Here is a 24,026-nt window from a genome sequence, read left to right as displayed (position 1 = left end):
TGAAGTTCGTCGAGTCTAGTTTCCAACGCAACAAACCGCTCATCGATAGGACATCGAAGTAGAGAATTATGGACGTTACAAGTTTGGCTGACAGAGCAGCAACGCGTGCTACAGTACTGCTACAGTACCGACTTGTTACAGTACTGCTACAGTGAACCCGACCAAATTTGACCCCTATATAAAGGGTAATAACCCCCTTTTTTCATCAGATTTGCCCAGAAAATTCCATAAATTTGAAGAGAGAGAGTGAGGGAATCAAAAAGTGAGCAATTTTCAAGTAGCGGAGTAGTGGTTTAGGTCCGGGTAATGCATGGTTGTGATTCTAGTATTGTTTTGCGGTGGATTTTAGCGTGGATATTGAGGATATTGCTGTCTTAACAAGAAAAAGGTATGAATCTTTCTCTTTTGGTATTATTTAAGGCTTATTCTCGAAGACAAAGTCGTTAAATAATTGTGTAGTAAGTTGGTAGTTATGGAAGTTGGAAAACAGCGTGTGGGCTGTTTTATGGTACATATTGGTGTTGGAAATGATGTTATTGATGTTGGTATTGTTGTTGTTGTTGTTGGTTGCTGAATTGAGATTCCGGGCTAGGCATATAAACAGGGGAGATGTTGTCCGATTTTCAGCAGGATATAAAATAGCATGACTTGAAAGCTTAGCACAAATATACTACGATGAGTCTAACGATTGTGTGAATCCTCTTAAATGTAGACTTGCGAGCTCGGACGAATAAGCGTAGATAATTGGAGGCTGAACATGTATGTTAAGGCTCGTCCCTTTCTTTCAAAGGCATGATTCCTATGGTATGATTCCATAAGTGTTTCCATAACCTCCTTGATTTCAAAAGCTAGAAGTTATGACTCTTAAAGCTTCTTATGATGTTAAAAATGAGAATGTTTGTATGAGGATTACGTTGAGGATGATTTTATGCTTAAAGGTCTCAAATATGATTTCAACGATGATGTAAAAATGTTAAGCTATTTCATGATTTTCTCGATTAATTTCATTGTTGTTGATCTCACCTTATAAATTGTTCCTTCAAGGTGGGATAGAGCGATAGTTTTTATTTGAACTCCTATGCATGCCATGAGTATAATATATGTATATAGCTATTTTGTGACATTACAAAGTTCTATTATTTCACTTTGATTATGCACTGCACTCATTTTCATTCTTCATGTATATATAAGGCACAGTTGACTGGGGGTGACGCTGTGACCTTTGTTGTATATATATAAGGCACAGTTGACAGGGGTGACAGTGTGACCTTTGTTGTATATATATAAGGCACAGTTAACAGGGGGTGACGCTGTGACCTTTGTTGTATATATATAAGGCACAGTTAACAGGGGGTGACGCTGTGACCTTTGTTGTATATATATAAGGCACAGTTGATAGGGGGTGACACTGTGACCTTTGTTGTGATGTGTATATGTATGGCACAGTTGACAGGGGGTGACGCTGTGGCCTTTGTTGTGATGTGTATATGTATGGCACAGTTGACAGGGGGTGACGCTGTGACCTTTGTTGTGGTCTGTATATATATATGGCACAGTTGACAGGGGGTGACGTTGTGGCCTTTGTTGTGATATTTCTATGGATATATGTGTTTCTTTGATATAGCTGTACTGATGCACTTATTTTTCCCATTCATTGACATGTCTCAAATGTTTTCTAGGATTTTATGTACATGTTGATTTCATGCCTTACATACTCAGTACACTATTCGTACTGACCCCCTTTCTTTGGGGGCTGCGTTTCATGCCCGCAGGTACAGACACTCAGTTTGGTGATCCTCCGGTTTAGGACTTCATCTCAGGTGCTTGGAGGGCTCTAGTGTTTCGGAGCTCGAGTCGTTTTGGTATAGATCCTTTGACATAGTCTTTGTTATACACTTAGAGGTCTGTAGACATATGTGGGTTGCGTATATACGGTTTGATCAGCTAAGCAGATGTAGTTCGTTTTGGATATTCCCATGCATAGTGGCAGCTTTATCGGCTTGCATATTCTGTTATGTTTGGTTAGTTGTGGCTTCTCAAGAGACAGGTTCTTTTTGATGTATGATATGATGTGTTTACGGCGTGCTGTTACAGATTGCCATAATGTTTCCAGTTTCGGTCTGATCATATCGAGCAGGTTCGTATACGGGTGTCCAGTTCGGGCACTGGTCATGGCCCATAAGTCTGGGTCGTGACAATAGTAAAGGCCCATTCTCTATGCACTCATGAAACCAGGCGGTGTTCATGGCTGAAACGAACACAACCGTGAGAACCATAAACAGTTAAGGGTTAATTGTGTGAATTATGTTGTCTAGGTGTACAACAAAGCTCGACGGTCGAAAGATATCACATCTACCGATTGACCGAGTACATTTGATATAAGTTCACTACGGAAAGTTCAAAGGGAAACTTACTTATCCAGATGCAATTAATCCTTACATGTAAATCACACACTTGTCCACACATTTCTTTATCATAGAGCCATTCCACATTCATGTGGGGGATTGTTAGGATTTTATGAATAGGTGTAAATGGGAAATGGTCCTTTGCACCTTTTCATGGAAAAGGCTTCACACCTTTTCATTCCTTTACTTTGTTGGCAATAAATACTTCATTTCCATCAGATTTTCCCGTTGAATGAATTTTCTGATCTTCTCTTCTCTTCTTCTTCTTGCCCTTCATAAAATATTAGTGTGATTGATAGCCATCGAGTGAGTTCGCTATCACCGGATTTTGTTGTACTGCTACAACGGTGAGTAAATCGGTCTATCCATATTCCAACATCTCGGGTACATTGAGGGAAATAATTTCCTTAAGGACACACTGTGTATTCAGTGGGCTCGATTTAATACCTTATACATTTTAAGATATTACTCTTCTAAGTTCCAGATTCTGCTTTGTTTATCTTTTAGTTTCTGGTTTAAGTATTTTTCCGAATCCAAATTTATAACAGAGTGTCGGCGAGAATGGATAATCATATATAGGGGCGGCTCAACATTATTAGTGTCCTAAAGCCAAACTTCGATGAGAGGTCTTAATATTTCTTTGTTAAAGAAGAAGTTATATAATATATATATATATATATTTTAATTTAATATCCATTTTTCTAGATTTTTAAGACGAAAAGTTATGAATAATCGTCTTATAATTGATTTCTTCTAATAATTCTATTCAATTGATAATATACCTAATTCATTCAGTCTCTCATGGACATGGTTAATCTTAAGTAAGCTTTTATCAAATTAGTTTTGTAGAATGATATTATCATCTAATTCAACATGGTTAGTAAGTTGTTCATTTAGAGAAAACTCTCCTATATTTTTTAGTTTTGTGTTTTATTGTTTGTTAAAAATTTATCAAGAACTCCTTTTTGCGATTGTATCAAAGCTTCTTTTTTTCTTAATCTTTTAAGTTTTAAAATTAGATTCCTATTTTCTAGTTTACATATTTAAATTTCAATATATAATAAAAGAATAATATATGCCTACGTAATAAAAATATCAAGAACAATAAACTTTAATTGAAAAAATAATACTAAATAAATGAAAAACAGAACTTGATTCAAGTAGTTTGATCTGAAAATAAGAATTTGTTGCTTCATAAACTTTCAATAATGCTTGATATCCAAACAAATGCAGATCAATAATTTTTTTGGCCCACATTTTGCTCTTGTTTGTTTCTAGAAAAATATTGCTAAAGAGAAATCTGCTGAAGACTTGAAGAAACAAAGAAAATATAAATAAAAGAGGAGGTGTACGTTGATGTCAAAAGAAAAAGGACTGAGTATTGCATAGCCCAAGAAAGGAAATGAAAAGTTTTATTTTCATATAAAAGGTAAAAAGAAGAATTAATGATTACTTTGTCAGTTCTCTTCCATAAATTATTTGTCTATACACGTTACAAGCTTATTTTGAGTCCTTCTTTTGTCAAATCAAAGTATAAAAGATATCTGTCCGTTTTAGTGAAAACCTATAGTACTATTTTTTTTTATACAAAAGCTTATGTAACTATTTTGGTATAAAGTTAATACAAGTCGAGCTTCATCAAGAACATCCACATCAAGCCGAGCTAGGGATCACGACTTTGGGGGATTACTAGGTGATTGGATTGAAGGCATGAAGCTCAAGAATACGCTAAAATGGAAGTATAGGCCTCGTTTGGATGATGTAGGGAGAAGAAGGTCTTTCTCATCTTTTGAGAAGACTACTAACCAAACAAGGCCCTTACTTCATTAAGGGTATTATTGTAATAGCCATAGTAGTCTTCCTTTTCTATCTAGTTTAAATACTATCTTAGTTTATTTCATTAGGTAGGCTTTTATGATATGAAATATTAAAATTGTGAGACTCCATTGGAAGCATGAGAGATGAGAGCTTGTTGAAGCTTTTGGTTGAATTCTTTGTTGAAAAGGTTGGTTGCTTGGGGACTTTGTTTCCCTTGAGGTCACCTTAAGAAGTTTGGTGCTTGTGATTACTCAATTGGAGGTCCTGGTTATATAGAACCTTGGTTGCCAATTGGTATTTCTCTTTGTGTCAACTTATTTATGCTTTAATTTCCTTATACTTTTTGAATTCCTAGTTAGTTTCTTTGTTCCTCTATCCGTTCTAGTATCAATTGGTATCAGAGCCTAAATTAGGTTTGTTTCAACAAATCTAGCTTGGGAGATTCTACCAAAAAAAAATCTGAAATTCGAGAATTCAAATTCGTGTTTGATCTGTCCTTGTTTGTTGTTTTTGATACTAGATTTGAGTTCCCTAGTGTTTTTGGAGTCTAGATCTTGAGTTTCAAGTTATTTAGAGTCATATTGAGTCATTCACCGTTGTTGAAGCTTGAAGGTTGTAGAACTTGAAAGTGAGTTTTGAAGAAGAAGTAGAAATTGGAGCTGGAAAGTCATTGGGTTGTGTTAAGTCATTGGGTTGTGTTCTCCTAGTGAAGAAGGTTAAGAATTCAAAATTTGAAGTAATTTGGAGTAGTTTTGAAGGATCTACCATTGTTGAAGTTTGAAGCTTTGAAGAACTCAAGAAATTGAAAAGTCGGTCTTGTGATTCGGTTGAAATTGAAAGTTGAAACCTATTGGGTTTTGTTTTCTACATCAAAGAGAACTTAAATCCGAAATTTGAGTTAATTTAGAGTTGGTTTGAGGGTAGTTAAATTTTTGAATTGTTCTTGTGTTGTTGAAGACCTTCAAATCTTCATAAGGAAGAAGACTCTCCAAAGGGCCATTTGATCCAAAAGTTCTCAAACAAAGTTGTGAAAAAATGTTTGTGGGCCCAAATAAGTAAAAAAAAAAATCAGAAATAATTAGTCTAATTTTCTTATTAAAAAAAAAAAAAGTGCCACATCATCTGCCACGTCAGTGATGACATCAGCTATCTGACGTGCCTCCGCCCAAATTCAAAGAGTTGGAGTTTTCAATACTTAGAAATTTTTGCAGATTTTGGTCCAACTTTGAGGGGGCATATCTTTGTGTGTATAAGGAGTTACGGGATTCATAATATATGTAAATTCAAGTTCAGAGAGTCTACTTTTCGAATCAACAAGCCGTTCATCAATCCGAGGTCTGCAGAAAAAGTTATGGGCGTTATAAAAACATGCTGCAAGCAGTTTCGAATTTTCTAAGTGTTGGCCAAAAACTTTCCAAATTTGTCTAAGTGTTTGGCCAAGGTTTGTTCACTTCTTCTTCTCATTTCTTTGATTCTCCTAGCTAATTAATAACTAGTAATTGATCCTTACTTGGTTGTTAATTAGTTCTTGAGTCCTATTTCATGTGTACCAATTCTTTTCGTTCTTTTCTCGTTTTTACCTCGTTGTGAATTTCTTGGCTCAAGCCCGCTAGATTAAATTGAGTCATCTTTTCTTTCTTCGAGTCGATAAGAATCCACTCTTGACTTCGAGTAGTGAACGGGACCTTATGAACCAACCGTATTAACAAGCATACAACCCTTAGCCGAAGCAATTTGTGAGGCATTCAAAAGGTGCGCATACTTGAGCGTTTGGTGAGTTATTTTTAACTAACGTAACGTGTTTGCTTGCTTTGTTGAGTTTCTTAAATAGGTACCGATAACTAATCAAGGTAGAAAAACACAAGTTCCCACCAGGGAACCTACACTTGTTGATTTGATGAGGTTGTTGCTTGATATGAACAACAAGGTAGGGAGATTGAATAGTCAAATGGAGTAGGATAGAAATCGCGGAATGTAAGAAGAAACGACGAAGAGAGCTTGATTGGTTCGAAACTCATGGACTTACCTATGAAAGAGAGGGGCACAAGTATGTAGTGGACAAATGCGGGAGTCTTCTCTTTCCACAACCTGTTCCACAAGAGACAATGAATGCAAGGTTGCAAAAATATCCTTCCATGGAAACCTTGTCAACTAAAGAAGATTCTTCGTGTAACCTTCAAGTACGATAGCTAAACTCAACACTTCCAACTCTTTGAATGCATAAGTTTGTGATGTGAGTGTGAGTAGTAGCTTGTCGTTGTGTGACTTTAATGATTCTTTATCATGTGATGATAATGTCGTTGTTGAAAGTGTCCCTACACTAGTTGATCCTTTTGATGACCGAATTGATTCTTCTTGCAAGATTGATTTGTGTCCACCTAGTGTTGACACTTGTGCTTTGAATGAAAATACATTATTATGTTGTGCTTTGAATGAAAATACATTATTATGTGATCAACTTAAGTGTAATGTTAGTCCACTAGTCGAAGAATTTTGTGATGTAATTAATGAACCTCCGATTAGTGATGATGTGGTTCTAGTTGATCATTTGAATGAGTGTGACACACCACCCTTGTTTGATGAATGTGGAAATGAGTCTCTTGGCCTTATCTTTGTGTCAAGTGATGAGACTACCGTTTGTGATGGTGATGTGTGTCATGTGGATAGTCATGTAAATGAAGGTACTTTTAAAGATGACATTTATCTTTTTGAGAATGAAATTACATGCGTCGACCTACCATTGTTCATTGATTATTCTCTCTTTAAATATAATGTCTTATTTGATGATAACATGACTAATGAGAGTGAAGTGCCTAGTGGAATGTATTGTAATGTTGAAAACGTAGCCACTTTTGGGGACTACATGGTATTTGAAAATCTACTATGGAATGATGACGCTCTTCCCTATGATCGAAAGCTTCCCTTGGGAAATGATAATACACTTGTGGGGAAGGAGTGTTTTGAAAAGAAAGGTGATACTTTCTTGCAAATTGTTAACTCTTCTTTGGGTGTCTTGAGTCTTAGTAGTATGCTTGATCATGTACTTGAATTTAATAGTGAAGCTACATCTAAGGACACCATAGATGGAGTTGTTTTGTGTGACATCTTTCTTTACTATTTATTTGCATATGATGCCATTCATGCTTGTGTTGGGGGTGCATCTTATGTTGGGAGGGGGTCTAATGGGGTAGATAGTCGTTCTTTTGGCCACAATGTATGGATATTCTTCCCTTTTGACCCCTGTGATATTTTAAATTTGTATGGCTTAGTCATAGTGTTACCTTGGGAGAGGTATCACTTTGAAATTGAGGATCATTTGTGTGTCATGTCTATTAGAATCAATGTGGTATTGCCTTTTCGGTATTTTGAAACCATTGGGTCCTCTATGATATCTTCATTTCATGTTCTTTGGGATAGCCAGGTTCTTAGCGTTCTATATGAGAGCTTGTTCTTTTTAATCATGGTTGATACTTGGTTATATCACAAGTGTGTGCATACTTGGCATGTTAGTAGAGTAGGCTACTCTAACAATAACCCTCATCCTTTGAGGACCTTGTTGTTGCTTGTCTTCCCTATGGTTTTGCAAGGTTTAGATTCGAGGACGAATCCTTTTCAAGAAGGGGAAAATGATAGAAGCCGAGCTTCATCAAGACCATCCACATCAAGCCGAGCTAGGGATCACGACTTTGGAGGCTTACTAGGTGCTTGGATTGAAGGCATGAAGCTCAATAATATGCTAAAATGGAAGTATAGGCCTCATTTGGATGAAGTAGGGAGAAAAAGGCCTTTCTCATCATTTGAGAAGACTACTAACCAAACAAGGCCCTTACTTCATTAAGGATATTATTGTAATAGCCATAGTAGTCTTCCTTTTCTATCTAGTATAAATACTATCTTAGTTTATTTCATTAGGTAGGCTTTTATGATATGAAATATTAAAATTGTGAGACTCCATTGGGAGCATGAGAGATGAGAGCTTGTTGAAGCTTTTGGTTGAATTCTTTGTTGAGAAGGTTGGTTGCTTGAGGACTTTGTTTCCCTTGAGGTCACCTTAAGAAGTTTGGTGCTTGTGATTACTCAATTGGAGGTCTTGGTTGCCAATTGATGTTTCTCTTTGTGTCAACTTATTTATGCTTTAATTTCCTTGTCCTTTTTGAATTCCTAGTTAGTTTCTTCGTTCCTCTATTTAGTTTCTTTATTCCTCTATCCGTTCTTGTATCAAAAGTGAAAGTTGGGGGCCTAAAGCTCAAGCTTTAACAGCTTTACCCAAAGGCCGCCCCCGATCATATAGAATGTTTCTCTAGATATTGTAGTTATATCGGGTTAGTTTGTATTATGAGAAAATTACGTATCCTGATAAGTGTAGGTCTTTCTCTTGTTCGGTTTAGATCAATAGCCTTGACTGTGCCTTTATCTATATTATTTAAAAGCATGAATATAAATGTTGGTTGACCAAAATAGCCTTCAAATATTGAACGGTGTTTGTACCCTTTAATAACTAAAATATTTTTAAAGAAGCAATTTAATATTGGATATAATTGTAATACTAAAGATTTACCCAATATCTAGGACTTCAAAGTTAACTAAAAGTTTGTTATTATTTGACTACAATTAAATTTCGAATCCTAAACCTTTATGGTGATTGATGAATTGTGTCTAACTTTGGCATAGTTTTCGTACGTTTGGTTAAAGTCATAGTATTAATTCAGTAAGAAATCATCTAAACGATACGACTACATCTTTTATATTATTCAACTTTTTGATCATAAATAAAAAGGAAAACTTTGGACCTTCAAAATCGAATTTTCAACCTTTTACTTGAGAGCCCTTTCAACTCCTCCCGCATCCTTTTAATTAATTTTCTTAGTTATTGGAGAAATATACAAATATTTTATTTATTTTCTTATTTTCAAGTTTTTCTCACTTTCTTTTTGCTTTTAAAATTTAAGATAGGAATGTTAGAAATTGATTTTTTACATAATAAATATAGAAGAAAGTAGTTTTTGTGGAATAAACTTTAAGTTGAATGATTTTTAGTAACAAAAATAGAAAAGGACTTTTCTGTGATAAACTCAAAGTTGAATGACCATCGGTTAGGATATTTTTTTGGGAATCAATACGGATATGCTTAAATAAAATAGGAGGATCAGAAAAAACAAGAATAGTTATCATAAAATCAATTGATTATCTTTTGCTAGTCGGTAGATATAAATCTTTATGTTGAAGAAAATAAGATAGTTGAAATTGTTTCTTCATCATGAAAACTTCCATGAAGTCATAAAAAATTACAGCTACGTGAGGAAGTGAGTTTAAAAAAAAAATAGTATATTTCACTTTTTTGAAAACTTAAATTTATTCATAATAAATAACTAAATATTCTTAAAATTAAAAGATATTCTTATAATTCAATTTGGTTTAATTTTCAAAGAAATATTAAGTGAATTATAATTTATACTATAGGACCATTTTTGTTATTAAATTAATGTATGTAGTTACAAATAATATTACCTAATATTTTTTGTAATGTGTAGTTGTACGTTTATAGAGACTAGTATCAATATAAAAGGCAACCATTGTAATCCATATCCATCCCAATTTATGTGGCACTTTTCGCTTTTCGAGAGTCAATTTCACTAAACTTTGAAGCTAAATTGGATTAAATTAACTCGATATTTTAACATTAAAATTTATATATTTGAAAACTACATGAAAAGTACTATAAATTGTAATTTTTCTCATATCAATTTGATGAAAAAATACATCATGATCAAAATTCATATAATTTGAATTTCGGGAAACGAAAAGTGCCACATAAATTGGGACACAGCGAGTAACTTATTATTCAACAAGTGAATACACAGATTATTCCTCTCTATTTTTTCTGCAGGGAGTGTAGAATGTCTGAACGAATATCAACTACAATTACAATTTAGTTCTCCTATCCTCATTTTATATAGTAGCATAAGATAATAATATATACTCCATCTGTTTCAATTTGTTTGAACTTATTTCCTTTTTAGTCTGTGTCAAAATGAATGACTTCTTTTCTAATTTGGAAACAAATTCACTTTATGAATGATTTACAGCCACACAAATTTTCAAGGCTTATTTTGAACCACAAGTTTCAAAAGTCTTCCCTCTTTCTTAAATGTCGTGCCTAGTCAAATGAGTTCATATAAATTGAAACGGAGGGAGTAATATATATGATAGTTAGAAAAGTTAACTTTTCTTATTTTTATATGGATAATTAACTAGGAAGTACGCTAGATCCAACAAACTAAATATTGAAATTAGTCTGTTTGACCAAACTTTTAAAATCAGTTTATTTTGAAAAATGTTTTTTCAAAATTGTTTTTTAAAAAAGTACTTTTGGTGAGAATTAAGCAGTTGATGTTTGGCAAGTTGATTTAAAAAGCATTTTTGAGCAACAATTAGTGTTTGATCAAACTTTTACAAAGTGCTTCTAAATACTCCCTCTGTTTCAATTTGTTTGAACCTGTTTTCTTTTTAGTCCGTGCCAAAATGAATGACCTCTTTCCTAATTTGGAAACAAATTCACTTTATGAATGATTTTACAGCCATACAAATTTTCAAGGTTTATTTTGAACCACAAGTTTCAAAAGTCTTTCCTCTTTCTTAAATGTCGTGCCCAGTCATATGGGTTCATATAAATTGAAATGTAGGGAGTATATTTTTTCAAAACTGCTTTTAGAGAAAAAATATTCTTTTTAGTTTATGAAAAACAGCTTCTGCTACTCTCCAGCAGCACTTATGTTTTCCCAAAAATTTAGTCAAACACCTCACTTTTAAAAAATAAGCACTTTTTGAGGAAAAACAAATGTTGGGCTCCAAAAAGCTTGACAACATACTATGGTTTTTGTGCTAAAATGATAGATATTTGTCCCGTTGAGAATTATTTGAATTCTATTATTAGTGAAATATATATATTTTTTTAAATCAAACCTTTCAAAATGTGTTACTATGATTTAATATGTAATCTGATCTTTTCATTATCATTTATTTTTACGTCAAAAAAATCAAACCTTTCAAAAATGTGTTACTATGATTTAACGGGTCAAAATCATTCTCACCCCCAATTTTGCTTTAAAAATCAAACTCCCCCTCAACTTTGAACAATAGACATTCTTCTCCCTTTATCCTATGAAATGTTTGTTTCACCCTTGTTATTTTCAATCCTCCATTTATGTAATATATTTTTATATTATATATACTCAATTTATTTTAACAAAGGTGTTTATAGATTCTTATTTTAGTTCATTAATATTTTAAGCAGAATAATATCTTTATGAATTTGTCACAAAATCTAATGGTATTTTTTAAGATTGTTATTTCAATATTATATGTATTAAGTATGCATATATGTTTTTACATGAATGTGTATATATATTTAAGTTTCACTTCTCTCTTATTCTCTATTGTCTATAAAAATAAACAAGTTTTGGTTGTCATTAGTGGAATATTTCTTAAATTATAATTTAAAACTCATTTACAGTATAAAATAATTTTAAAAAAATTGTCTCAATTTTATTAATCTTTTTTGTATTACCTACATTGAAATATATTTATAAAGTTATTATTCCCTGTTATTTTCACTTGTATAAATAGATGTTAGAGTTTTGATAATTATTAATAAAATTATTATTTTTTATTTTGCTAATTTATTTCATTATAAAACATCATTAATTTATATACTCAATTAGTATTTCTAACCTTTTTCTTCTCGCAGAAGATAATACATTTATTTTTTATAGGAAGTTTGTTATATAGACTAAAAAAGGAGAAAAATATCATGATTTTAAGAAGTAAAAAAAAGAAGACAAAAGTTGATAATGTAAGGGGTAAAAAGATATTTAAAAAAGTCAATTAGAATAAACGGGGGAGAATATCTATTATTCAAAATTGAGGGGGATTTAATTTTTAAAGCAAAATTGGGAGTGAAAATGATTTTCACCCATAATTTAATATGTAATCTTATCTTTTCATTATCATTTATTTTTAAGTCTTGTTACTTCAGATTCTAGTATCTCAGTCAGAGTCTCAATGCACGGTCTGTTTGGCCTTTTTGTCTTGTCTTCCAACAACACGACAGAGTCATAGTTTTGTTTGAATTTTCCAATCTTAAAAAAAAAAAAAAAAACTGATTTTTGGCTAATCATACTTATCTGTCAAGGGTAGATCAGTCAATTCACAAAACGTAACTGAAAATTGGCGGAAATCAAGTCAGTAACATTTAAAACACTTGTTTACCAAACTTAGGGCCCGTTTGGCCATAAATATATAAAAAAAAAATCACTTTTTTTGGAATTTTTAAAGTTGAAATTGGAGTTAGAGTTGTATTTGATCATAATTTTTAAAATTGTAATTTTTGGTAAAATATAATGTAAAAAAGTGAAAAAAATTGAAAATTTTTTATTTTTGATTTTTTTTATTTTCAGTATTCCGGAATATAATTTCGAAAAAAGTAAAGTGAATAAAAATTTCGGAAAAAAGGGAATAATTTTTAGGCCAAACTCCCACTTAGAGACTCGCATTTCCATCTTTCAATCCCAGTTTTTTTTTTTTTTCTTTACAAAAAGGGTTACTTCTTCTCTAATTTGCATGACATGGAAATGGAGCTGCAGAAAGGATTTCATTTGTTTTGGCAACAAACGGTGTCTTTACTGAAGAAAAACTTGCTCATCTCTATGAGAAGCAAGAGAGCAACGTTTCTTCATTCTTGTTTATGGGTCTTTTGTTTGGAATACAAAAAGCAATGGATTATAAGGGAAAATATCCATTTGCAATTGGGAGTGTCACTGACCCTAAGCCAATTATTAACCCAACGATACCTCCATGTGCACACAAGTGCTTTATGAAGAGGCCATGTTATGATTTTGTATGGAGTGGAAGTGGAAACCAAAGAATTCAATCTATTGTTAATCAAATTCTTGTTAATAATCCTGGTAGATCCATTCCCACTACCAAGGTAAGTAGAACCATTGCTAATTCCTGTCAATCTTTTCTTTGAGTATTTTCTATTTATGGGCAGTTGTGGTCCCACCCTTCGCCGGACCCGCGCACAGGGGCGGAGCTAGGTAGGCTCCCGGGGTTCGAACCCCCTTGGCGAAAAATTATAGTGTACATACAAGATTTTTTTTTTTGTATATATAGTAGATGTTGAACCCTCGGCTTCTTTGTGTATTTAATTCTTCATATTTTTGAACCCCTAGTGAAAATTCTGGTTCCGCCACTGCTTCTCAACTGTTGTTTGGAATGATGCTGTAGTAGCAAGCACATGCTTTAAACTCTTTTCTTTTGCAGGTTAAGTCATTTAGAACGAAAGATGAATTGACCAATTGGCTTCTCAATGATCCAATGCGTACTCCTGGAGCTTTGCATTTCGTGGAACGGAATGCCACAGTTATAAGCTATGGTGTAGTAACAAATACTTCTACATATATTCTGGTTCCAAGGCAACCTGAAGATCCTACTTTCAAACTCCTGATTCCCCTCCAGTTAGCTGCATCTCGTGAAATTGCGAGGTCTTTGCTTAAAGGTAGCGTAATATAACAATTTAACTTCACTACAGTCATTTTAGTTTTTCACAGGCATAAGAAAGTTTAGTGGCTTCTTATCTTTAACTATTACAATAAACCTTCTGATCAATAAGATTGTGAACCCCTTTTCACAGATTCAGAGTTCAGCTGGAATGTAGGTCTCAAGGAATTTGCACATCCTGCATTAGAATATCCGGATGCATCACAAAACGATGACTCACTGGGCAATATGCCATTGGTTGTTCTGTTCAGTCCAATCTTCTTCTATGCTATTTCTATGTTGGGTTTTGTGTTTCAGATTAGCTTAATGGTTCTTGAGAAGGAGCTCAAACTTCGGCAGGTGATTGATCAATTGTTATTGCGAAAGAGATTTCACACAGTTTCTCTTGTTTTTTTCTAACATTGTTCAGAGTCGAGAAATCATCGGATATTGGAAATATTAATTAGAAAGTTATTATGCATAAACCACCTACCAGTGGTGGAGCAAGGATTTTCACCTAGGGGGTTCAAAACTATGAAGAAGTAAATACAAGAAGAAGCCAAGGGGGTTCAACATTTACTATATATACATAAGAAAATAATTTTAATCTTGTATATACAGTGTAATTTTTTGCCGAGGGGGTTCGGATGAACCCCTTGGAGCCTACCTAGCTCCGCCCCTGCCACCTACTATGCACAATTACATTCTAATTGCTGCTTAGAACAAAATTGGTTCTGTGGAATCTTATTACTAACTTATGGAATATAGCTTATTACAGAGTATTCAACTTTTTCTCCCATTTTATATTTCAGGCAATGACTGTGATGGGACTTTATGACTCCGCGTATTGGTGCTCGTGGCTCATATGGGAAGGACTTAAGGCATTCATTTCCTCACTCCTTATAGTTCTGTTTGGCATGATGTTTCAGCTTCACCTCTTCTTGAGAAACAGCTTTATGATTGTACTACTTTTGTTCTTTCTTTTCGAACTCAACATGGTGAGTTTCCTCCTTTAAATAGAGAGCTATGTCTAACTTAGCCACATTCTGAAAACATCCTGCATCTTGTTGGGCTAGGTTGGTTTTGCCTTCCTAATGCTTAATCCGCAAGTCCTCTTCGACCACATCTGCTGGCTTTGCTATATTTGTACTTGGTGTTGGGACTCAGGCAAGTCAATTTTCAGAACTCTAAAACTTAAGAACTACAAAGTTGCTTATTGTGAATTGTTTTTTTTTTATTGTGTTTCAGCTATTTTCATCGTATATCTATGCTGAAACAAGCTTTAAAACAAGATATAGAAGAATACTTTGGTCTTTTTTTCCACCTAATCCTTTCGCTGGAAGCATGAATATATTATCAGAAGATGGGATCAGCTGGAGCAGGTTATCAGGATGTGACTTGAATGAATCATGCTACTCAATGGTATGGTAGCCTTTTGGATTCCCTTTTTTTAGTTTCAGCTGAAGAATGTATTACCTCCCTATTGACAAATTGTTGGATAATAATGCATGTCCTTTTCTGAAATTCAATACATTCCAGATGAAAATTGACCTTAAAACGTGTCTTATCTTCTTTATGCATGCTTAAATTTTGTACCCTCTTTATTCTTTCTAAGATCAGGTTGATTGACCATTTCCTAAACTTCTTTTGTCTTGCCAGCTCCACTGTTATCGATGGCTTATATCAACCTTCTTCTTGTGGCTTGTTTTGGCTATCTACCTTGACAATATCATACCCAACTCAGCATGTGTAAGAAAACCCTTTTTCTACTTTATAAAACCTGGATATTGGACAGGACGAAGTGAAGAGAAACCGGAAGGTACTGGAATTTCAAATTAAGTCGCATTTCCTTATTAGTTTCCTATTGATTTCATTTAAAAACCAAGCTCTGTCTCGGTTGCTATTTCAGAAAATTCCCCTTTTTTAGGTTCTGGTTCTGCACCGTCAAATGACAGTTTCATTCAAGATAATGAGGGTGTTCTTGACGAGGAAACCAGAGTGAAAGAACAAGTAAAGGGAGGCATAATTGATCCCAATGTTGCTGTTCAGCTACAGGGCCTTTCTAAGACATATTCTGGATCTATGAGCTTAAGTTGCCACTCTTGCTGCCTATGCTGTCTTTACTGTACATGCAAGATTAAGAAACCTTACAGAGCTGTCCAGGTAAATTTCCCTATACTCTTTTCACTTCAAATAGTTTTTTGGCTAAAGTTGAATGTTCTATCGGAGCAATAAGTCTTCTCATTTAGGCTTAAACATTGAATTAGTGGAAACTGAAACCATCAATGATTTTCTCTGCCTTTCCTCGTAATGAGATTACTCTAATTTTCCTTTCGTATTTAATCACTTAGCGTGAAATAATAGAAGGCACCATCTAGAATTTGTTACCATCAAACCTATCCCCTTTCGGCTGAGCCAGATCCCCTGCTACACAGCGTGATACCTTCAATATCAAGCCAGCAAACACAGGAGCTTCTTTTTTTTCCTTCCAGCATTTCACCATAACATGTAATGGACTATTAGTGCTGAAAGGTGCACTCTTTTTTCAGGATCTTTGGTTAAGTCTTGAGAAGGACCAACTGTTCTGTCTCCTCGGACCCAATGGAGCGGGCAAAACAACTGCAATTGGTTGCTTAACTGGTATAATTCCAGTGACTCGTGGAGATGGTAATATTTTTTAAGTAGTTCAACTTTACAAATGAATATTTGGTTTGAGCGGGAAAAGAACAATTATGTAACTGACATTTTTTTAACAGCATTAGTATATGGAAATTCTATTCGAAGTGCGGTTGGTATTTTAAACATAAGAAAGTTAATTGGAATCTACTCACAGGTAGTCCCGTATCCATTTACTATTCAATTCAAGTTATGTGGTCCATAGGTTGCTTCCTAAAAAGTAGCATTTGCTCACCATGTTTTGCAGTTTGACACTCTTTGGGATGCATTTTCTGGAGAAGAGCACCTTGAAATCTTCGCCAGCATCAAGGGCTTATCTCCAACATCAAAAAGATTGGTGAGCGTACGAAACAATATTGTTAAATTTTATAAAATCTATCTTGTGGTGGCAAGGGTGCGGCCCTTCCGCGGGCCCTGCTAACACGGGATGCTTTGTGCATCGGGCTGCCCTTTTTTATCTTGTGGTGGAAGGGTATGGCCTAGACTCCTACAGTGTACTAGCGTAACCAAAAGATAAATATACAAAGGAGGGGGACATAAAACCTTATCTCCTCAAAAGCAAGTTGGGATTAGATAAGTCTAATTCTATACATTGTGGGATCCTTACAAAGAATGTGGGATCCTTACAAAGAATTGTATTTACAGTGTGTTGTGTAACTGCTAGAATTATGTATCGCGGACTCCTCTTTATATCTGGAAGCTTCCAAAAATAAGATCATTTATCACCATCCTATCTATCACAGAATAATGGCAGCTGCCCTTTTCTTCTTCCAGACTCAATAATGGCAGCTGCCACTTATCATAACTTCATGCATCCTCTAGCTTTTATTCCTTTTCCTTATTGGAGGTAAGAATTAACCATCTAACATCTGTATCTATCTATTCACTATCTGCATTATATTCTGCAATCATATATTCATTCCAAGTAAAATTACTGATTGAAACAAGATTTCAATTATTCTTGCATTTGTTTGATCGGGGAAACATAATTTCAATTATTCTTGCATTTGTTTGATCGGGGTAATTCCATATGATTTCCGTCATTAAAAGTGTCACACCCCACCCTAGGTAAGGCGTGATTGGCACCCGGCACCTTGTGGAAACCGAGCGAACCAACTTACAACTCACATCCTCTATGTCTCGAATGGCAACAATAAGATCAACAGGCCAAATATGAACATAATATCATGCATAAGTAAATGTACAATAGACCCATGATGCCGACATTACTTTTGTCACACTATGACTAAGCTGTACATAGGAACTGTCTGCAAAGCCTGTATGAACATGACTGAAGTATACAAGTTGGGACAGGGCCCCCGACGTACCCTTAACACAATTCATATATATATAGGCTCAGACTCGGCAATGCTCCAGGAAGAAGTGGAGCTCACCAATCAAAACTGGTACCTGAAGGTAGCCTACGATGAAAGATCTTCGTCTCGTCTATCTACACCTGCGGGCATGAACGCAGCGTCCGTCAGTACGAGCAATGTACTGAGTATGTAAGGCATGAATAGTAACATAGTAAGAGATACCGAACATGGAAAATAATATAATGAACGTATGAAGATAAAGTAATATAAAAGAGATCAATCTATGCCTCCGAATGCCCTTTTAAGGCGAATGTCGTGCATGCTTAGCTTTAAAAGAAAAAAACCTTTTCCATACATATCCATATATAATATCTTGTCCGGCCATTAAGGCACGGTAATATATATAACATCTTGCCCGGCCATTAAGGCACGGTAATAGATATAGCATCTTTCCCGGCCATTAAGGCACGGTAATATATATAGCATCTTGCCCGACCATTAAGGCACGGTAATATATATAGCATCTTGCCCGGCCATATAGACGCGGTGTTATCTTGCCCGGCCTTATAGGCACGGTGTTATCTTGCTCGGCCGTATAGGCGTGGTGTTATCTTGCCCGGCCGTATAGGCGCGGTGTTATCTTGCCCGGCCATATAGGCGCGGTGTTATCCCCAGCTGATCAGTGGGATGCAATGCATACATACATACACATAAAAATACATAAATGAAATCAACATCATCATTAGCATTACCATTATCATCATATCATTCCTTGAAGGATCAACCAGCGTAAGATGAAATCAATGATGTCACGGGAGTCTCGAGAATCATGAATTTAGGTAGCACTGAAAATAGAATTGTTATCTTCGCTATATCTCACCTCGAAGGAACGAATGACATGAGATGAGACCATCAACAATAAGTAAGATCAGGAAGATACATGGAATGGCTCAATAATCTCATAATGCTCTCAAATCAAGAAGTGGAAATTTCCCCCAACAGGGTGGTTTTTATGTAATACAGATGGGGCTTCAAGGGGGAACCCTGGTAGGAGTGCATATGGATTTTGTTTGAGAAATAATGAAGGGGATCTGAGATATGCTTATGCTACAGAGATTGGAATAACTACTAATATTGATGCTGAGGTTATGGCAATTCTGCAGGCCATGAGATATTGCAAAAATGAGAATCTGGACAATATTATAGTCCAAACTGATTGTGAGATAGTGTACAAAATTCTACTGGAAGGATGGAAACCTCCTTGGGGGATAGCAAGTTGGATAGAGGAGATTTTGGAACTAAAAGCTAATAAGACTATTCTATTTAGTCATATTTTGAGAGAAGGAAACCAGCTGGCAGATGCTCTAGCTAATCAAGCACTGGATGAAGCTAATGTTGAATGTCATGGTTTTCGGGACCTAAGTTCAACATGTAGAAAAATCCTCAACAGTGACAAAACTCAGATTCCATATCTGAGAGTGAGGATACAGAGATAGGGGGAACAGATGCAGAATGGGGATTTGGATCTAAAAAAGGAGCAACAGAAAGATTTTATCGCCATGTTCAAATCCTTTGGGAGGAGAACATGGTGGTTTTTACTAACAAGGGGTGTTTTATTTTGCAGGTCCATCTCAACCAGAAGACACAAATTTGAAGGGACACGACACAATTCACACACACAAGCTGAAACAAGTTTCATACAGGTAAAACAATGGCAGCACAGGAGAAGAACAGAAACTCAAATTCTCATTCATGACTTAGACCAAATGGATTTGATTGATGCCTTATTTGTGGTATTAGTATCTTATGATACTCAATCAAGTGGGCTAAAATTAAATCTACATGAATATAAGTCATGGATAGATGGAGTATACAACATTCACAGAAGTTCAAGATGCATCAAAGGTGGAAAATATGGAACTTACAGAGTCACTTACAGAGAAAAGAAACTCAGAGTCAGCTGGGGGTGAGTCAACAACATCGGCCAACCTCAAGGGCAGAGAAATCAACAACACAGCAGTACATGCAATTCAACAGAGAAAGAAGTGGTTTTCAACAATTCCAATTCAAATAACATGCATTTAAAAAAAAAAAAAAAAAAGAACTAAGGGGACGAATTACCAGATGAGCAGCGACGAAGACAAGGAAGAAGATGAGGGCATTGAATCTGGTGCAACCAGAAGATTTGAGCCTTGGAGTGACAAAGACGACGAACTGGAGAAAGCAAAAAAAAAAAAAAAGAGATGATGAAGTCTTGCTGGTCTAGATCACTGAAGTCAACACACGCAATGGTAAGTTTGATTCCATGCTTGAAGCTTTGCAATGGTCACATTAATCAAAAGAGAGGAACATTGACGAAGAAGAAGAAGCTCTCATTTTTAGAGAGAGGTGGATTCAGACAATGCACCGTGGAAATAGGGCAACCATACCAGATAGTCCCAATTTGGAAATGGGGTCAAATGTAATTTATTTGGGCCGGTCATTTGCTTTTTATTTCCTTTGTTGGACCTATTTATTTTCCTCTAAATAAATATAAGGCCCATCCGGGCATATTTGTTTTTTTTAAAAAAAATAATGCTCTCAAATCATAGCTTCGGAGTTTCTAGAAGAGAGTCATCATCATCGTCACAATCATCATAGAACATTTTTCATTTAACATCGTAAGAATCTTTAGGAGTCATAAACTTCTAGCTTTTGAAAGCAAGGCGGTTATGGAAACATTTATGGAATCATAATATAGGAATCATGCCTTTGAAAGAAAGGGACAAGCCTTAACATACCTTTTTGGTCGCCTTAACTTTAACTACTCAACGCTTGTCCTCCCAGGCTCGTAAATCTATATTCAAGAAAATTTATACTATTGTTAGACTCACCTTTATACGCTTGTCTTAGTCTTTCAAATAAATCTTTCTAGAATCTGCCGAAATTTCGGCAGCATCTCCCCTATATTCCTTACCTCCTCCAAATACCAAAACAACTCCCAAACAATACCAACAACATCAACAACCATATCAATACCAATATATTCCATAAAACATCCCACACGATGTTTCTCCAACATTCAAACCAACCATAACAACATCCATAATACCATAATCAAAGAATTATATTCAATTAGTTTCAAATTAATCCAAAATTCTCTTTCAAACTCACCTCATGGCCATCAACTTTAATTCAACTCTTTATGATTTTTCTCCTATGATTCTTTCCTTTCCAAGAATTGCTAACCCTTTATATCATCTTAATCATGTAAATAATAGCAAGAACATACCTTATAGTAGAAGGACTTCACTTTATTCACCCTTTCCAAGATCAAGTTCAACACCACCTTAAGATGAAACAAGAACAATTATCTTCCATAAATTTTCCTTGAGGTTTTGATGTTAATATTCTCTCTTGATGATTTGGAAAGGTTATGAAAGATTAGGGAGTATTGTGGAAAATTAGGGAGAATTATAGAAAATTATGGAGGGTTATGGAAAGTTGTAGAACTCTCAAGAGTTCTCTAGAAGAGCGGAGAATGAGAAAATGGTGGAATATATGAAAATTAATGGGTTAGAGGGGTATTTATAAGTGTGGTTCGGGTCGGGTACTGTAGCAGCACTGTAGCAGGTCGGTTGCTGTAGCAGTTGCTGTAGCACGCGTTTCTGCTCGGTCAGCTGAACTTGTAACGTCCATAATTCTCTAGTCCGATATCGTATCGACGAGCGGTTTGTTGCGTTAGAAACTAGACTCGACGGACTTCATTTTAGGCTTCTGGAACACCTTAAAACTCTTAATATACTAGGAGATATACCCTTCCACAGTTGACCCAAAATTCTGTCAACTTTTTCCAAATTTTTGAGAAACTTATTTTCTTCGATTTGCTTGATCTTGGGATCTTCCATAGCTTATTATATGAACTTAAACCCTCGTAACCGTAAGGTTGGTGCATATAATCTCATATATCCTTGAAGGTAACTCCAGTAACCGTACTTAGAACGTCCAGTACACTTATAAATTTTCACGTACGAACCTACGGGGTGCAGCAAAAAGCCTCTTCATTTACATGAACGGCAGGAAGCTAAAAGTTTATTGGCTGATGTGAAACTTGATGATGTAGCCAAAGTTAGAGCCAGTGGCTATAGTGGTGGAATGAAACGTCGCCTCAGTTTAGCAATAGCATTGATTGGAAATCCGAAGCTCCTCTTTTTGGATGAATCAGTATGCAAATCTTTTTAATATTACAGTAGCATATGTATGGTTTCTTTATCCTGAAGTATCTTGAACTTGTAGACAACTGGTATGGATCCTGTAACTCGGAGGCATATCTGGAGTGTGATCGAGGGTGCAAAGCAAGGGCGTTCAATCATTCTGACAACACATTCTATGGAGGAAGCTGATATTTTATCAGATCGAATTGGAATTATGGCAAAGGGCAGACTTCGCTGTATTGGGACATCAACCACGTTGAAGTCTCAATTTGGAGCTGGTTTTATTACTAAAGTTAGTTTGAATAAAATTGCTGATGCTAATGTGATAGACGGGAACTGTGAGGCTGTCAAACAATTCTTCAGACAGGTCCATTTAGTTAGAGCACTTTTTTGAGATTTTTCTTTTACAAACAAACCCTTGCTCTAGACTTAAGTTATTTGATTTGCAGCATTTAGATGTCACACTGAAAGAGGAAGATAAATCTTTCTCGACTTTTGTCATCCCTCACGAGAAGGAGAATCAACTAGAAGTAAGTTACTATTTGAGGGATTCTCATTTTCTGCTAACATGTGTGTAAGTACTCAAACTTTATCCTGATATTATTGGCGCGCCTGCATCAGAAATTCTTTGTAGAGCTAGAAAATAGAAAAGTGGAGTTTGGCATACTAAATATCCAGATAGGTCTAACGACACTAGAAGAAGTGTTCTTGAACATGGCAAAGAAGGCAGAGCTAGAAGAGGCTCAATCTGAAGGAAGCATCAAGACGCTCACTTTAGCATCCGGAACTACTCTCCAGGTAAGTGCTTCACTTTGGAAACTTCTAAAAAGAAAATGAAAAATATGTCTATCAACAGATGAAAAACAAAGTGATTAATTGGCCTTACAATGCAATGAAGTTACCAGTAGGATCGAAGTATGCAGAGATCCTAGGAACAACGTCCTCGGAGAACCCTAGAGGCGTTATGGTTGAGGTTTATTGGGAGCAGGATAATCATGGCAATCTCTGCATCTCAGGACATTCCGATGAAATTCCTGTGCCACCAGGTCTTCAAGTTACAACTTAAAGTTTAGTTACTGCCCAGCAGAGAAAGCAATGTTGTATATCAGTTTGAAGGAATTGCTTCTCTTAACTTCTCAGCTAGCTAGCTCACTACTCAGTTATTACAAAAGAGTTCAAAGGAGTTATGTAATATATTATGAGCACATGCATGGAGACGATTCTTATATTCTTATAAAGACAATGAATGCATTTATAAGTTCTCTTATAATGAGAACGTATTTTACATTTATAAGTTTAAACAGTGATATCCATATAACCTCTTCTTTTTTCTTTGGCAAATTATGTATTAGTATTTTAAAGCAGATTTGAGACTACTATACTTCTTCCATTTTTCCAGGACATAATCCAGGCACCACAATTCAAGGGAAAATTGCTGGCTCCAACTCCCGTCATTGTGAATGAAGATTTCAAATGTTTAAATAAAGTACGTAATACCTCACTTTTGTGGAATCTCATTTTAGTGGAATCTCATTTTAGTAGAATATCATGCGACGGGATATGAACCCCAAGACACAAGGTGTAAGTTGAGACTTTCCAAAACGAGTAATTTTATCAATTAATATGGTGAAATTAGATCTTTGCCATATTTTCACATTCATGGAAATGAGAATTCAATCTTGATCGTGTTATTAAATGATTTTCTATTAACTTTTTCAAACTAAATAATGTTCACAAGTGGACTTATCCATTTGTTTTAGGCTCATATGACCAAATGTAGCATATCAAAATTCACATCATCCTTAGAATTATGTGACAATGCAATGATGGAAAGCTAACCGTCAGCGGCAGGTGTAGGAGGGGGTAACACAACAATTACACTGTTTATATAAGGTAATCATTTTTAGTTTGTTTCTTTTTTGTTTATTTTAATTTCTTTTTATTTTTTATTTCTATTATTTTAATTTATTTTGATTTTTAATTTATTTTTAATTTCTATTATTTTAATTTCTATTTTTATTTTTACTTTTAATTATTTTTATTTTTTTTAAAATGTATTTTTCTTTTTATATTATTTATTT

At 35.0% G+C, this 24,026-nt stretch overlaps 1 long non-coding RNA gene and 1 pseudogene across 2 annotated transcripts; one reads left to right on the top strand and one right to left on the bottom strand.

Moving 5' to 3' along the window:
• Window positions 1–12,745: 12,745 nt before the first annotated feature.
• Window positions 12,746–23,059, top strand: LOC132601552 (ABC transporter A family member 11-like; annotated as a pseudogene).
• LOC132603490 (uncharacterized) lies at window positions 17,591–20,548 on the bottom strand. Of its 2 annotated transcripts, none has more exons than XR_009568346.1 (2): window positions 19,678–20,548; window positions 17,591–17,892 (listed from the first exon to the last, which is right to left on the bottom strand). It is a non-coding gene; the product is annotated as an uncharacterized LOC132603490 (long non-coding RNA). The 2 variants fall into 2 exon arrangements; XR_009568345.1 differs by having other exon boundaries at window positions 19,690–20,548.
• Window positions 23,060–24,026: the final 967 nt, after the last annotated feature.

This window comes from Lycium barbarum, chromosome 7 (assembly GCF_019175385.1).
Source record: "Lycium barbarum isolate Lr01 chromosome 7, ASM1917538v2, whole genome shotgun sequence".
Classification (NCBI taxonomy): Eukaryota; Viridiplantae; Streptophyta; class Magnoliopsida; order Solanales; family Solanaceae; genus Lycium; species Lycium barbarum.
Note: the sequence above shows the minus strand (reverse complement) of the source record. Positions and strands in the feature narration are given on the sequence as shown.